We start from the raw sequence: 17,229 nt of genomic DNA, 5'->3' as shown, positions 1-17,229 counted from the left end.
CAGAATGCATTGCGTGTTTTGACATAACAAAGATGGCGGCGAAAGCAGTGAAGCGAGTACGCTACAAATGAACTATTTTCTTTGTTAATAGAGATATAAAAATGATGAAAACCATTGTATTATCTTATTTTAGGCCCATATTATGGATTACTGACGTCATTGTTGCGTAACATTTATTTTTATTTTTTACGATCTTTTGTCAATAGCCGGTGCTGTTAGATTTTTCACAGTCAGTCCCGTCGCCTACAGCTAATTATTGAATAAGATTATGACACAGATGACGGAGAACTTTTATCAACATATAAGATGTTCATTTCATTACATTTTGATGACATCTTCGGTCGGTAATGACGTTTAACTTTTAGACAGTTTTAAAAAGTCCTGACACAACGTAGTCTGTCGCATCTCCGTCGATGAGGCCGGTTCCGTTATTGTGAATGAACCAGCAGGGAACGTTTTCACCGTTCTTCACGTCGTTCCTGAAGTCTCTCTGCCAGCCTCTGTGGGGGGGGGGGGGGCATAGATTTAAACAGAATATAGCGACCGTTTCCAAGAGATGTTCATTAAAACTTGATTCCATGCATGTTATTTAAGATAAATTAAGAAAATTAAAAAAATAGCGCACAAATCTTAAATGACAGATTTTGGTGTTTGGGAACCACCAATCTGAGGCATGTACCTGGTCACATTGAGCTGCTGGCCTTTCACAAACATGGTGGCGTCCGGTTTCTCTGGGACTTCACCTGGACGCAGCTCAGACACCTCATATTCAATCCCGTGGTAGAACTGACCTGAAGGACAACAGCAACATTTACAGGAAATATTATTTTTCTGACTGTACATCGAGCACAAGTAAATTACAATATTCTCTAACCCTAACCCTTTAAAGCACAGGTGTCAAACTGCCGGTCCGCGGGCCATATGCGGCCCCCCAATCGATTGCATATTATGTTATAATGAAAACATGGCCCACAACCTCACTGTCTTTTAAACACATACTCAAAAGGAAGTCAGCCTTTTTGAATTTTGGGGTCCATTTTGGCTATTTGCGAATCTATGTACAAGTCTATCTACGTTTCTATAAATCTATGTAGCATTGCAATGTTAGCATTGTTGTCGGAAAAAGGTTTTACGGACTCAAAATGTCGTGAACACGGCAACCCTTGGCGAAATTCGACCATTCGCCACGATACAGGAATTGCCCTTTAACTTCGGCATAGATTGAATTCCACTGAACTTCCCCAAAATTTGGCGGGAAGACCATGCATGGCCTCAACTCAACAGGAAGTCGGCCTTTTTGAATTTTGGCGATATGCACCCTTCGTAATATGAGCTAGACACATCGAAAAGTTGACAAAAGTTGTTTACCCCCCCCCCCCCACACACACACACACATTTTGTTCTCTAGGCCGGCCCCCTATTGACTCTACTAGCTGTTCATTGGCCCCCAAGTCATTTGACTTTGACACCCCTGCTTTAAAGGGAAACTACATGTGTAACATTTGGTAGGGTGTATTGGCAGAACTTGAATCTACTATAAGACTTTTAAAAATACTGTAGACAAGCTTCTTGCTATATGGAGGCCACCATCTTGCACCGCCATGTTTCTACAGTAGCCCAAACAGACAAACCAGCCGCAGTGTGCTTTTAAGAGTGTCATGTTTGTACCCAGCAGGCCGTGAACACCAGAGGAGAGGAGATGACTGTCCACGGTGTAGAAACCTAAATAGTCCCGATGGTACGGATGCTTCTCCCACACTTTGTGTAGCAGGATGACAAACTTGACCGAATCTTTCAGAGTCACCGTCAGGCTGCGATCCTTGGTCACAAGAAGATCCACACTGTGGGAGGAGGAGGAGGAGGAGATTATTCTGAACTGGTTAAAGGAAAATGTTTCTCTCACTAAGAGAAAGTGATGGTGCAGCCGCTCACTTGAGTCCTTTGAGAGAGGCAGAGTCCGACCACAGCAGTTTGATCCATTTGCTGTCCTGGAACACTGAGATGTCACGAGTGCTCACCTCCAGCCTCACCCCCAGAGTCTGGTGGACGATGCCAAACCGCCAGAAATACGTGTTAATTTGACCATCAGGAGGGATTTTCTTGTCTCCGATTATCTGGCCGTTGACCAAAATACCTGAGGGAAACGATATGTTCAGTCATATAAATATTCAAATATTGGTCAATAAGAAGTAGACCAGGTAGTCTTGATGATGATCAGGACTCAGGACTGACCTGATTCTGGGTCTTTAACCAGAGAGAAAATGGTTCCTGGTTTGTCGTTAATGTTGAAGCACAGAGCGTCTTCTTTCTCTGGCAGCTCTATCATGAAATGAGGATCTCCATCCACTGCAAGTGATCACAATAACAGTAGATGACAGACAACACTCCTAAGACACAGCAGCCAAGCTGGGAGCTAAGCGCCAACAATGATAACATGCTAACATGTAAAGTATGGGCAATTTTAAACCCAGAATTGTCTCATTAACAACCACACAAACATCTTTGTGGGAAATATTAAACCTTTAAATGGTCTACAGGTGAACTCAGAGGATCACTAAAGTCAGCTTCTGATGAACATGTATGTTTGTCATTAAAATTTCACAAAGCATCTAATAACACACAGCAAAATAATAATAATAATAATAATAATAATAATAATAATAATAATAATAAAAAATGACTGACCAAAATATGTTGGGATGATAGGATGATGGTACATTGGAGGGCTTGCAGGCATGGGTATGGATTGCACTATATACAGGAATGATAAAATTAGTGCAGCCCATTAACGTCAATCCAGAAATCCTTTTTTTTTGAATAGCATATATATATATATATTGTCATTTGTAGTCCAGCATATTAATACTCTCAACTCAAAGTACACAACTTCACAAGGAGTGCATAAATTCACCTTTGAACCAACGCAGATTTTCGGTGTATAACACCGTATATTTTTTTGTGTTTCCTGTGTCTAGCACAGGAACTTTTCTCATTTACCCTGGATTTTTGAAAATACAGGGTTTTTCCACTGAAATTACCCGGGGAAAAAAACTTTCCCTCGACCCCTAACAAGTGCCTCCTCTTGAGTAAGGACTTTTCAGATAACCAGGATTAGCGGAGCCTGTTTGCAGAAGAACCCTGATTGGCGGTACACATTTTGCAGCTGTTTCAGGAGAACTTACTCATTTCGTTTATTCGGTCATTTCGAATATATGGAGCAAACGAAAAGGACGTATGACGAGTGGGTGGGCAGCGAGCTCCAGGCTCTTTTGAGCGTATTCAGCGGGACTTCGAGTGTCGTTTTCTATAACTTTGATGTGCGGTGGAAACGCAAACCACACAGTTTACACCCGGTTCTTCTGCTGGCTGCAAAGGCAAGAGCGCTAACCACTACGCTAACTGTGTGAGAAATATTCAGCATTTCAATGGTCATGCCCAATCTCTGAAGAACATGAATGTCTGTAAATACAAATTCACAAAGCATCTAATAACTTGGCACAGTGACCGAAAACCACACAACGTAAATAGACTCACTAGAATAAGTAGGCGGTTGCTGGTAACCGTATTGAAGATTGCTTGTATGCCTGTTGCCTGGATAAAGGATAGATAATTAGTACAGTCCATTGACTTCCTCTTTTTTGCTTTATGGTAAAAACAAATGACCGTTTCACCTCTTTCTGCCTCTTGTCTTTGTTCTGCCAAATAAAAGAAAACAACAGCTTATTACTTTCCACAGTTCACAGTGAAGCACGAAACCACCACTGTTATAGTCGAGCAAAGAGAAATAATGTTGGAAAATATCAATTCAACAGCCAGTGGTGCAGGTTCATAATATAATAATAATAATACTAATAACGTTCATTTCCATCTTCACCTTCAGTCAGCTTGTCTGCAATAAGAGGGCTGTCTGTTCCATCCTCAGTCTCAGGCTTGATGACCACCATGGAGGTGAGAGGGGTGACGAAGCTGTACTTCAGAGACATGTACAATGCCCTGGCTGTGGCGTTTTCCTTCTCATCTGAGGGACCACTCTTACTGCAGGAGTGACAAATATGGCTGTTTAAGGTTGCAACAAAAGGCAGTGGCAGTGAAATAGCGGTGAACCAGCCTGAGACACTAATAGGCTCTCTCCAAAATTGGACAAAAAAGTAAAAAATATATTTTTGTCTAAAATTTGATAAAACATAAAAAAAAAAAAAAAAAATGTGTCCAAAATTTGACAAAAAAGTAAAACACATTTTTACCATAATTTGACAAAAAAACTAATACATTAGTATAATATCCAAAATTTGACAAAAAATAAAACAAAAAAATATCCAAAATTTGACAAAAAAGTTTTAAATTTGTTTTACCAAATTTAGGCCAAAAACAAAAGGCTGTGGCAGTGAAATAGCAGTGAACCAGCATGAGACACTGATAGGCTCTCTCCAAAATTTGACAAAAAGTCATATTTTTAGTATGTCGTCCAAAATTCGACAAAAACGTTTTTTCTTTTTTTTTCTTTTAACCAAAATTTTACAAAAAGTCAAACATTTTACAAAAAAGTTTACATGTTTTTGTTTCTGACCAAAATTGGACAAAAAGTCATACTTTTAGTATGTCGTCCAACATTTGACAGAAAAGTCATCCTATAGTATGTCGTCCAAAAAAAATGTTTAAATCAAAATTTGACAAAAAAGTAAAAAAAAAAAAAAGTAAAAAAATTGACAAAAAAGTTTCAATTTTTGTTTTTTTGACCAAAATTTGACAAAAAAGTTTCACAGGCACACAGGTGCTGCTGGTCTACTGCTGAGTCATTATAAATGTATGTTTATTAGGTAACTTTAACCTAAGGATTTCATGATCAATAATGCCTCTGTGCTCTGATGTAAAATCATTGATTTTCTCTGTGGACTTTGGTGCACGAGAGTCTGATTGTTGAAGAAAAGTTGCAACACATTCATAATTCGTCAATAATACCTTGTCTCCAGTAACTGCTGGATGGTCAGATAGGCCCACAGACGCTCTGTGAAATCCCCAAAGATGTACTCCTCATCTGGGTATATGTCGGTCCAGTTCACAGGACTGGCCAGACCCTGTGCTTTGTACTCCTCCTCAAACTACAGGGAAGAGTTTACGTCAAATCAACAAAGTAAATAACAGACACAGCAGTCATTTCTGCAGTTGTCTTCTTCTTCTTCTCACCCCCTGACCCATCACGTCCACCATGAAGTTGTCCAGGTCGTTGTCGGTCAGCCGACCAGCCACCACGATCTCTGAGCCGTTAAACAACTGGCTGAAGTGGTTTGTGGTCAACATATCCACTGTGTTGTCAGGATAACGCAGGTCCACCTCCAGAAGCAGAGGACTGGCAACTTCATCATAGAAGCCCTGAAATAAAAGCACGCACACAAAGTTTGTACACAGGTTTTTACAGATGTATATAATTGTGGATGAAGGTGACGAAGCTGGTACAATGTGATTTAAAGAGATAATAAAGTATTTTTACTGACATATAAATTTCACTGATGGTCCTGTTGCACATATATGTGAGTTATGGAGGTCTGCTTACATACATTAACTTGTTTTCATGGTCAAAAACCTCCTAGCTGCTTCAAACGAGCCGATCAAAATCTCTCCTCACTGAAGCTCTCGTCAGCCGCGCTGTTTCAGACTGAAATCTAACCCCAGAAGACAGACTGTGTTGTGATTGGCCAGCCAACGACAGCTTTCTCAACTGTCTTGTGATTGGCCAGGTACCTGTACTTGCAAAACTGTCCAACAATTTTGACAGGCTTCAACATGAGCAGGTAAATAACTAAGGCCAGTGCCCACTTGATGGTGTTTGGATAAGTTATTGGTAGAAATGCAACATACAGTTTATTGCACATCTTTCAAACGGTTTCCTTGACAGGCTTCAACCTTGACAAGTGACTCATAAAGCACTGTCCACAATGAAGAGAAAACTATTAATCATATTCTAAAGCTTTCACCTGGAGTTGAAGCGTTGCATCTGAAGCTTCGTATATTCTGCGGGCGAGCCCTTTGTTTTGTTTGCTCATCACGTCCAGGAAAGCGTAATCCACGCTGTTACCAAATCCAAGAGAGAACAGAGACATTTTCCCTCCAGTTGCAGAGCGCACATTCTCCTGGATATTCTGAGTGTTTGACTCTCCTTTAAAGTCACAGATACAACATGCACAGTTTTAATCCTACATTGTTTATGAAGTTCCTCATTCAAATGTGACTTTCTCTTTCAGCTGTATTCAAACAATAATTTTTTTTTATGTATTCTTTTTTCCAAAAATTAATTATTTTTCCAAAAAATATTTTACGTTTTTTCACAGTTATTTTTTTTCGAAAAGTTTTTTCAGAATTTTTTTTTGTAAAAAGTTTTCTTTTTGTAAAAAGTTTTCTTTTTGTAAAAAGTTTTCTTTTTGTAAAAAGTTTTCTTTTTGTAAAAAGTTTTCTTTTTGTAAAAGTTTTTCTGTAAAAGTTTTTTTTAGTTATTTTTGAAAAAAGTTTTCTTTTTGCAAAAAGTTTTCTTTTTGTAAAAAGTTTTTCTGTAAAAAGTTTTTTTTAGTTATTTTTGAAAAAAGTTTTCTTTTTGAAAAAAGTTTTCTTTTTGAAAAAACTAAAAAAAAAAGATTTTTTTTTTGAGCTAACATTAATGTTTATGTTAGCTGGAAGCTATGTTAGCTCATGTGCCGGAAGCGTGAGCAACTGGATGCTTTGGGCTCAGATGCTGAATCATTGAGGACGTGCTGTTGTGGTACGCCAGCTGTAATTATAATAATAATAATAATAATGATAATGCATTATATTTGGAGCGGTTACACTGCACCATGTTGGCTTCTTGTTGAAGCGTGAAATGCCATTTCATTGACAGTTTCACTCTGCGTCTCTGCCATCGTGCCAGCTGAAACCCGGATGTGCCGTGTGCTAAAACGAGTTATCGCTGCAGCCCTATGATATTGCCTACTATTATTAATTCTTTACTTTGTTTATTTCATTCAACTGTCCACAAGCAAAGCACGAGCAAAGGTGCTTAAGAGCAATAGTTTGAAGTGTTCCTTTAACAGATACGTGAAGGACGTGAATGCTAAGTAAGGAAGTCTCCAGTTACTCACCCATATTTGGCATCCCATCAGTCAGTAAAATGATAATATCAACGCTCCTCTCAGGGAGCTTCTTCTCCTTCCTGTCTTTGATCAGCATGTTCACCGCTCTTAACACTGCGTCGTTGATGTTGGTCACTGAAAGTAAAACATGCAATCGAGAGTCAAAATATATTGTTTGTGACACAGAAGGACAGCGTTTGGAGCCCAAGTCATATTTCTAAACTGACTTCCGTTGCTCTGGAGGCCCTCCACATATTTAATGGCCTCAGTTAAATTTTCTTTGGTTGCTTTGCTGAGTGAGTCCCTCCAGGTGTAAATGGTGTCATCAAACTTGATGAGGGCAAAGTGGTCGTCCTCGTGGAGGTCTTTGACGATTTGCAACATCGCCTCTCGTGTCTAGAAAGGGTCAGAGATCAAAGGTCAGAGGTACAAGTGTGTGCGTTGATATTTTTACAGTCGCCTCAGCAGTCGCTCACCTGATCCATCTTTCTCCCATGCATCGATCCGCTTATGTCTATTACAAATACCACATTCTTAGGGACTCTGCGCAGGTCAGGAGGCGCAAAGAAGTGGACAAAATACCCGTTCACAATCTGAGGGAAAGAGAATCACAAACAGTGTTTAAAGTAGACATATTAAACCGAGTTAACCTATTTCCCTGGTGTCCTAATGAACATGTCTCTGACATGCTTTGGTCAAAATACCTTAAGGATGAAGCGCCCTGCCAAAACAGCCCTGTTCAGAACGCTCGCTTTTGAGTGCCTGTCTCTTTAAATATGCAAATGAGACACAGGAAACTACGTCGGCGTCACTGAGGCTCTGGCAGCTAACAGCAGTTAGCATTTGGAAAAGCCATCATTATTGCCAAATGTATCCACTGGACACGTAATGAGGCTGGAAGTTTGTGTAGAACTCTGTGCTGCACTGCGCCGTCAAGAATAGAACACTTCGCAGACTACTTCCGATCTTCCGGACACTATTCTCGCTTGACTCTCACGGTTGTTTTTAGGGACAAAGCGGAGCTCTGCTAGACAACAATTCCAGGAATGTCTCATTGTGACGTAGCAACGAGTGCGGAAGTCAACATTGCATGTTTTATCTGTTTATGTTGGGTAGAGTTAGCCTCGAAGAAGAACGGGTTTAGTTACACTTGAATAAAACCTCCATGTTGTTTGGACAAAGTTCGGGGCATGATCGTTGTCAAGTTAAGTTTCCCTTAAACCAGGAATGTGTGAATCTGAATGCCAACTCCATAGACTCCAACACTAATTAACTGAAGTATCGTGTTTCTTTTGCATGCTTTAATTGTGATGATCTCCAGTGCAGAATGAGGAAAAGTTTATTAGAAAGCTGAAGATGTCACAGCGATGCCGGTCTGGAATAACGTTGGATATAATAATGTTCAGATATAGTCAGTCTGACAGCAAACCTCGCTCTACAGTTACATGTCATCACAGATTGTTGATTGACAGCTGACCTGAAGGTCCCCAAAGCTCTTTCCTCTGTTTACGTCGTATTTGATGATGAAATCTCCATCGATGAGCGTTCCATCACAGTCTGGACACTTCCTCTGCTGCTCCATCGTTGGTGAGAAGGAGATATGTGCCTGAGGAGGACATGAACACAAAACGTAGTAAATGTGAAGACAAAATTAAAGGAAACTAATGAACAACCATGAATATTTGAAGGCCTTTCTTATTGCTCACCTTTTTGTCTGTGACAGTTTTCTCCACCAGGGGGAGCAGGTCATTGCTGAGGAAGGTTGCGTGTGCATCAACAAACAAGATGCCCTGTGGCTCGTAGATGTTTGCCACGATCTGTTTCAACACAGAAACAAATAAAATCCCTGTGACGCTTAGTGGCGGTATAACCAGAAACTTGTGGGTCCGTTGTTTTGCTTTGCTCACGTTGTGTTTAGCACAACTTTCCAGTGAGTGTCAGCTGATCAGGTCAAGTTAATCAAATCACGATAAATATCGGGCTAAAACACCATGACTGAGGTTTGTTGTCAGAAAATGTTTTATCCAACAACTATAGCAACGTTAGCAACTCTTGCTGCGTAATTAGCCATGACAGACACTGCCCTGCTAACCTAGCTGGCTACCACTAGCAACAAGTGTTAGGTCCACCCACTATCAAGTCTTAAAGTGACCATTGTGAAGGAATTCAGCGTGAGATTTGAATCACGAGCAGAGACACACCTGGAATTTCTGCACCCGTGATTTGGGTTTAACTCGTGTTAGAATCTCATATTGGCCCAGTTTCCTCTGCAGCAGCTCCTCGTGGGTCAGAACGAAGGTCACGTTACTTTGAGCTGCGATGTTGACAGACACTGAAAACTTCTCCATCTTTCTCCCAGAGGCCCTGAAATAAAACACAGTCATGATCACTGTGTCGGTTTCATTCGTTCATTTTCTACCGTTTCATCCTCCACACGAGGGCCACTGGGAACACCGGGCAAAAGGCAAGGCTCACACCGTGGACAGGTTGCCAGTTTATTGCAGGGCCAAAACAGAGAGAGACAAACAACCATTCACACATAATGATCAATTTAAATTCATTTTCATCTTGACCGACTCACTTGACCAGTCCAGCAGTCTGTCCAGAGGAAACAGCTTTCTCGTACTGTTTCTTGGCTTTTTCTTTCTCCTTCACATCCCCAACATACACCCGACCTTCAATTTCCCTGCGAGGCACAAAGACGGACAAAGACGCCACAAGACAATAAAATTCAGCTTGTTTTCAGGAAGAAAAGTTCTGCGAGTGTGGAGACAGTGGAAGTTTAGAGTGTGTAGAGGCACAGACATGCTGAAGTTGGTGATGAAGGCCGTCTTGGGCAGGTCCACTTCAAAGAAGATTTCCTGCGAGGTGTTTGCTTTGTTCAGAGCCACGGACGTCATGACGGTGCGGGCGAAACGAGACGTCACAGTGCAGTCCACGGTGACGCTGTGAACCTCCACCTGACGCAGAAGGAGAAGGACATGGACACAACATGTTGGCTGCTCAGCAAAGACAATTTTGCATTCTGGTCAGTCAATCTCAGGACCTTTTAACTAGAGAGGACTCTGTACCATGTGTTGCATTCAATATAAGACAAATCAGACCGTACTGAACTCAACAAGCTACCCAGATCCTAGCACAGGCTTTGATCGTCTCCTGCCTTGACTACTACAACGCCCTGATAACAGGTCTCCTGACTTGTGCTGTGAAACCACTACAGATGGTCCAGAACGTGGTGGCCGCGCCTGGTCTTCAATCGGCCTACAAGGGCACATGCCACACCCCTCTGTTAACTGAGCTCCACTGGCTACTGTTAGCCGCCCGCGTCCAATTCAAATAACTGATGCTAGCCTACAAAGTCCTTCATGGGTATAAAGGCTTATGTTGCCCCTCGATTACTTCATGTGTCTTTCCACGCTGGTAGAATGACCTACGGAGTGCCACCAGAACAGGGGTGTCCCAAGAGCATCGTCTGTCCTAGCACTTACCTTAACCCTTATCTCCTTCTGCACTTGGATCCACCCCGGCACCCTCACCCTCTGTCAGTCCACTCACTTCCTATCTAGTGGATTTCTTTCCAAGACTTCTTTTATGCAGTTTCTTCCTGTTTGGAAGTCGCTTTGGGTAAAAGCTGAAAATCCTAAATGCTTCAATGTCAATGTGTTTTTCAGCAAAAACCAGTGCTGATACCAGAGTCTGACACAGATGTTTTTCTAGCCATTAAAGCCATTGAATATATATATTTATATATATATATATATGTGGCAGTGGGGCTTGGTTAGAGCGACGGCTGCTGGAGAGAAGGGAGGAGTGGCTCAGCCGGTGATCAGACAGCTGGACAGAATCAGATAATCAGTCAGCTATATAAGCACGTTTGTAACCTGGTTCTGGTCTCTTGCAGTAGGCTGGGTCCACACACGGACAGAGAGAAAGAGAGAGAGAGAGAGACGGAGAGACGGAGAGAAGAAAAGTGAACATTTGCGGAGAAAGCGCAGCAGAGCACTTTGATGGCACGGCGGATGCGTGTGGGTGGCCGGAGGAGGAGAGAGCGGTCCGGCTTCTTCCACTGCTCACCGACGTGGCGCAGCTGGCCGTGCACAGCCTGCCGGCGGCCGCGCGCCACAACTACACACAGCTGAGGAGAGCCATCCTGGACCGGCTGGGCAGTACGTCGGAGGGACACCGGTGGCGGTTCAGGGGGCTCTCGTTTGAAGAAGCCGGGCGCCCCTTTGCATATGCGCAGCAGCTCCTGGACGCAGCGAGGCGCTGGCTCCAGCCGGGGACCCACTCCGCCGAGGACGTCGTTGGACAGGTGGCACTGGAGCAGTTCATCGCGGGATTACCATCATCTACGGCCAATTGGGTCCAGTGCCACCGCCCCGCCAACATCGAGGCAGCGATCGTCCTCGCGGAGGACCATCTCTCTCTTCCCCGGCGGAGCATGAGGGAGGAAACCAAGCCAGCGACGACCCCTGCAGGCCGTCCTACCCCAGCCCCGAGGAGGAGGTTCCCAGCGGCAGCGGCAGTGGCTCCTGCACCACACCCACACCCACACACACACAACCCCACACACACACAGCCGGAGCATGCATCGCTCCGGTCCACTAATTACTCTCTGCCGTCTTTCCCACAGGGCCCAGCCTACGTGTCTGATCACCTGGCACCCCGGGGGGCTCCTCAGACGCCAGGGCAGGTGTGCTGGCGGTGTGGGCAGCCCGGCCACATCAGAGCTGAGTGCCCACTCATGGAAGTGGGGCAAGTGGTTCGGGTTGCTGGGCCGCCGGCCGCCTCCCCCGGTTCGGGAGGGACGTACCGTATACCGGTATGTATACAAGGGGGTACACACCAAGCTCTGCCGGATACTGGTTGTGAACAGACCATGATCCATCAGCGCTTGGTTCGACCCGGGGCATTGTTGGAGGCATCGTGGGTGAGGGTGAGGTGTGTGCATGGGGATATTCACGATTATCCGGTGGTGGCTCTGGAAATTTATTTTAAGGGAAAAAAACATAGAGTAAAGGCTGGAGTTAGTACTCGCCTCACGCACCCTCTAATTTTGGGAACAAATTGGCCGGGGTTTACGAGCTTAGCGGGGGAAACCATGAGGGTGCGGTCACGTAAGTCAGGGAAATGTGGGTTATGTGCTGTCCTTTGTGGTGAGGCGGAGGTGCCGCGTCCCGACGCTGCTGGGGGGGGGGGGCACAGATGGCTCCCATGGAAGATTTTCCACTTGCACAGTCTCGGGATGAGACCCTCCGCCACGCCTTTGACCGAGTGATGGAAATTGATGGTTGTCCGGTTCACCCTAACGCAGCACTCACTCACCCCTACTTTGTGGTCGTTAAAGACCGATTATACAGAGTGAGTCGTGACACTAAAACAGGGGAAGAGCTCTCCCAGTTGTTAGTCCCAAAAATCCGCCGAGAAACTATTTTCCAGGCGGCTCACCACAACCCCATGGCGGGTCACCTCGGATATGATAAGACACTGAACCGGATCATGGCCCGATTTTATTGGCCGGGCATTCGGGCGGATGTAAGTCGGTGGTGTGCATCCTGCCGCGAATGTCAATTACTCAACCCTCCGGCCACCCCAAAAGCGCCCTTGCGCCCATTACCGTTAATGGAGGTCCCTTTTGATAGACTTGCCATGGACCTCATCGGGCCATTAGACCGGAGCGCACGGGGATATCGCTTTGTATTAGTTCTAGTGGACTATGCAACGCGCTATCCCGAGGCAGTGCCCCTGCGCAGCATCTCGGCGAAGAGTGTTGCACAGGCACTGTTTCAGGTCATCTCCCGAGTTGGGATCCCGAAAGAGATCCTGACTGACCAGGGCACATCGTTTATGTCACGTACACTACGCAAACTATACGAATTACTGGGCGTCCGCTCAATTCGGACTAGTGTGTACCATCCCCAGACTGACGGCCCGGTGGAGCGGTTTAACAAAACACTAAAGAACATGATTCGTAAGTTCGTGCACGAGGATAGTCGTAATTGGGATAAATGGTTGGACCCTCTGTTGTTTGCAGTGAGGGAGGTGCCCCAGGCCTCCACGGGTTTTTCGCCCTTTGAACTCTTGTTTGGCAGAAAACCTCGGGGTGTCTTGGACCTGGTTAAGGAAAACTGGGAGGCAGGTCCAAGCACCAGTAAAAACGAGGTACAGCACGTCCTGGACCTGCGAGCAAAGCTCCATTCACTGGGTCAGTTATCACGGGAGAATTTGCTCCAGGCCCAGGGACGTCAACAGCGGCTGTACAACAGAGGGGCTAAACTTAGACAGTTTTCACCGGGAGATAAAGTGCTTCTATTGCTACCATCGTCTAGCTCCAAATTACTCGCCAAGTGGCAAGGGCCCTTTGTGGTCACACGGCGAGTGGGGGATGTCGACTATGAAGTTGTGCGTTCTGACAGGGGCGGAGCAACACAGATTTACCACCTTAACCTCCTCAAAGCCTGGAGGGAGGTGGCGTCTGTTTCTCTGGCCACCACGGTGATTGAGAGAGATGAACTGGGACCGGAGGTGACTAAATCAAACAGGTCGGCGCCGGTCCCCGTTGACGATCATCTCTCGCCGGGCCAGAGAGCAGACGTGGCCTCGTTGCAGCGGCAGTTTGCCGACGTGTTCTCTCCCCTGCCAGGGCGCACGAACCTCATACACCACCACATAGAAACTTCCCCGGGTGTGACAGTGCGTTCACGACCCTATCGGCTGCCAGAACACAAGAGGAAAACTGTTCAGGCAGAACTTCAGGCCATGTTAGAGATGGGGGTAACAGAACAGTCCAACAGTGACTGGTGTTGCCCCATTGTACTGGTTCGCAAGTCCGATGGGTCAATACGGTTCTGTGTGGACTACCGTAGAGTCAACGAGGTGTCCAAATTCGATGCCTATCCAATGCCCCGGGTCGACGAACTCCTGGATCGGCTGGGCACGGCTCGCTTTTTCACGACACTGGATTTGACCAAGGGCTACTGGCAGATTCCCTTGTCGCCAGAGTCCAGGGAGAAAACGGCCTTCTCCACTCCGTATGGTTTGTACCAATTTGTCACGCTTCCGTTTGGTTTGTTCGGGGCCCCAGCTACGTTCCAGCGCCTCATGGACCGGGTGTTGCGGCCTCACTCTGCATATGCTGCGGCCTACTTGGATGATGTCATCATCCATAGTGAGACCTGGGAGCAGCATATGCAGCAGGTGGGAGCAGTGCTGGAGTCCCTGAGGAAGGCGGGGCTCACGGCCAATCCAAGGAAGTGTGCAGTTGGACGGAGGGAGGTACGGTATTTGGGGTACCACTTGGGGGGAGGGCAGGTGCGGCCACAGATACAAAAGACCGCAGCGGTTGCAGCCTGCCCAAGACCCAAGTCCAAAAAAGAGGTTAGGAGGTTTCTGGGGCTGGCCGGTTACTATAGGAGGTTCATCCCGGCCTTCTCGGAGCTGGTCAGCCCCCTAACCGACCTGACCCGAAAAGGTGCCTCAGATCCGGTCCAGTGGACGGAGCCGTGTCAGCTGGCGTTTGAGAGGGTAAAGCAAGCCCTCTGTGGGGAGCCACTTTTATATACACCTTACTTTTCTCTCCCTTTCATCCTGCAGACCGACGCCTCGAACAGCGGGCTGGGGGCTGTTTTGTCCCAGGAGGTGGAGGGGGTCGACCGCCCCGTACTGTACATCAGCCGGAAGCTAGCTCAGCGGGAGGTGAGCTACAGTACGGTGGAGAAAGAGTGCCTCGCCATACGGTGGGCGGTCGGTGCCCTCCGCTACTATCTCCTGGGACGCCCATTCACCCTCTGGTCGGACCATGCCCCGATCCAATGGCTCCACCGCATGAAAGATGCCAACGCGCGGATCACTCGCTGGTATCTGGCGTTACAGCCTTTCCGGTTCAAGGTGATCCATAGGCCGGGGAACCGCATGGCCGTGGCCGACTTCTTCTCCCGCTCTGCGGAGGGGGGGGGGGAGTGGGCTTGCGGCCGGCGGGGTGCCGGCCTAAGTCGGGCGGTGGGGGTATGTGGCAGTGGGGCTTGGTTAGAGCGACGGCTGCTGGAGAGAAGGGAGGAGTGGCTCAGCCGGTGATCAGACAGCTGGACAGAATCAGGTAATCAGTCAGCTATATAAGCACGTTTGTAACCTGGTTCTGGTCTCTTGCAGTAGGCTGGGTCCACACACGGACAGAGAGAAAGAGAGAGAGAGAGAGACGGAGAGACGGAGAGAAGAAAAGTGAACATTTGCGGAGAAAGCGCAGCAGAGCACGGACGCAGCAACACTGTCTACCTTTGTTTGTTTTGGTTATTTCTGTTGCAATAAACTGGTCAATTTACTCACTCTCAGCCATCTCGTCGTCCTTCCGGAACCCCAGTGAGTGGAAAGCTCACAATATATCTTGGTGATTTGCACGTTTCGTAAATACCAACATAAAAAATGCATAATTTTTTTTATCCATGCATCAAAGGTTTTCTCAGATTTGGTGAATTGCATCCATTCGCCATGAAACAGGAAGCGCCCCATAACTTCGCCATACATTGATCGATCGCCTCGAAACTTCATATGTGACACAAGAGTCTCGACATGAACATCAAGCAAAATTATCTTACCGTAGCCTCGTTGGCGCTTCTTTTCTGTAAGAAAAACAAAGGAAAAACGAAGTATTTGAGTATTTTTCAGTTTATTTACAATATTGTGGTTTAAGCCAACTGAATTTCTGTGTGTGAATGCGTTTCTATCAAATACCTGCAGTGACCTGGCAGCTCCTCTCGTCTCCTGAAGCGCAAACACAGCAGAGTGAGTTCAACGGCCATGACGCCCCCACACAAGACAAACACACCCCCACACTCTACAGTTAAACTGCAGTAAATGTAATAGTGAAATATTTTACTAATTGTAATTATGGGCTGTAAAGATTCATTAATTATTAATCGATAATTAAATGAATCGTAGCGTTTGAAAACAAGCTCTTTCATATTTCAGCTGCTTGAAAGACAATCACTTGTTGACAAGTCGCCCTCCCATCTTAAGTCCTTGACTTTGAGGGAATTGGTCCTGGAAAGTACTCGATAAAAACAAATAGGGACAGAGTTAAACTCAATTTCTGAAAAAGGTTTGGATTAAAGTCAGGGAACAAAAAGATCAGTGTGTGTGTGTGTGTGTGTGTGTGTGAGTGAGTTCACCTGTGGAGCTTCATGGTCCTCAGAGATGACCAGAGCTGCCCGGCTCAGACTGGGCAGCCAGAGGCAGACGCAGCCCGACAGCAGCAGCAGCAGATGAACACGCAGCAGTCCAGACATGACCAAACGTCCACTGAACACTAACTGACTTCAGTACTGAGGGGGAAAAAAGCTCTCTGTCCAGGGGGAGGGTCAGAAAGTGTGTGTGTATGTTGACATACAGACCTGAGCTCTGTGCTCTGGAGACCCTGAGGTAGAAATGCTGACGCATCATTGCAAAACAACCGTGGATCCAATAAAACGATTCACAACACAACAACAAGTCCATTGTTACATTATTACTTCCAAAAAGAGCAAAAGAATGACGGCAACATGATTAAACAGCCATTTATGTGTTTGTGCTTTTTTTTTTTTTTTTTTTTTATTGCAGTACCAAGGTTTCACCACTGGGTGAAACCACTCACTGTAAGTCAATATTATTTTTTTCATTCATTTAACTCGATATAAATTAGAGATGCGCAATATTATCGTCTCAACATTGGTGTCGGCAGATATTGGATTTAAAATCTATTTTTCGGATATTTGGCAAACAACGCATTTATTGAACATGGAACATAGAACCCTTTTTTAGAGAAAGGGTCCTGTGTTCCCCGGTCACATAACTAAGCGGGGAACATAGGACCCGGGGAACCTAGGACCCGGGGAACCTAGGACCCGGGGAACATAGTTACGGTCCCATGCATTATAAGGAACGTAAAGGCCAACATAATATAAATACTGTGCAACCTCATTAGGAAATGAGGTTGCACAGTATTTATACGCAAATGTTTCCATTTTCGATTAGCCACGCCACCGGGCTGACGCTCACAACATCTAGCTACACTATGAGGTTGCACAGTGTTTGTATTATGTTAGCACTTCCCCGGATTTCCACTGGACACGTTACGTGCTGCAGTTCTGCTTCGACG

At 45.6% G+C, this 17,229-nt stretch overlaps 1 pseudogene across 1 annotated transcript; it reads right to left on the bottom strand.

Annotated features, from left to right (window-relative positions):
* Positions 1-361: 361 nt before the first annotated feature.
* Positions 362-16,381, bottom strand: LOC310929428 (inter-alpha-trypsin inhibitor heavy chain H3-like; annotated as a pseudogene). Its single transcript has 20 exons — positions 16,265-16,381; positions 15,828-15,857; positions 15,692-15,715; positions 9,906-10,060; positions 9,682-9,786; positions 9,302-9,464; positions 8,807-8,917; positions 8,578-8,706; positions 7,577-7,693; positions 7,328-7,496; positions 7,110-7,235; positions 5,973-6,154; positions 5,185-5,370; positions 4,960-5,099; positions 3,850-4,035; positions 2,233-2,413; positions 1,933-2,134; positions 1,669-1,841; positions 680-791; positions 362-500 (listed from the first exon to the last, which is right to left on the bottom strand). The product of its transcript is annotated as an inter-alpha-trypsin inhibitor heavy chain H3-like (transcript).
* Between the last annotated feature and the right edge of the window lie 848 nt (positions 16,382-17,229).

Source organism: Microchirus variegatus (assembly GCF_963457635.1).
Source record: "Microchirus variegatus genome assembly, chromosome: 7".
Lineage (NCBI taxonomy): Eukaryota > Metazoa > Chordata > Actinopteri > Pleuronectiformes > Soleidae > Microchirus > Microchirus variegatus.
Note: the sequence above shows the minus strand (reverse complement) of the source record. Positions and strands in the feature narration are given on the sequence as shown.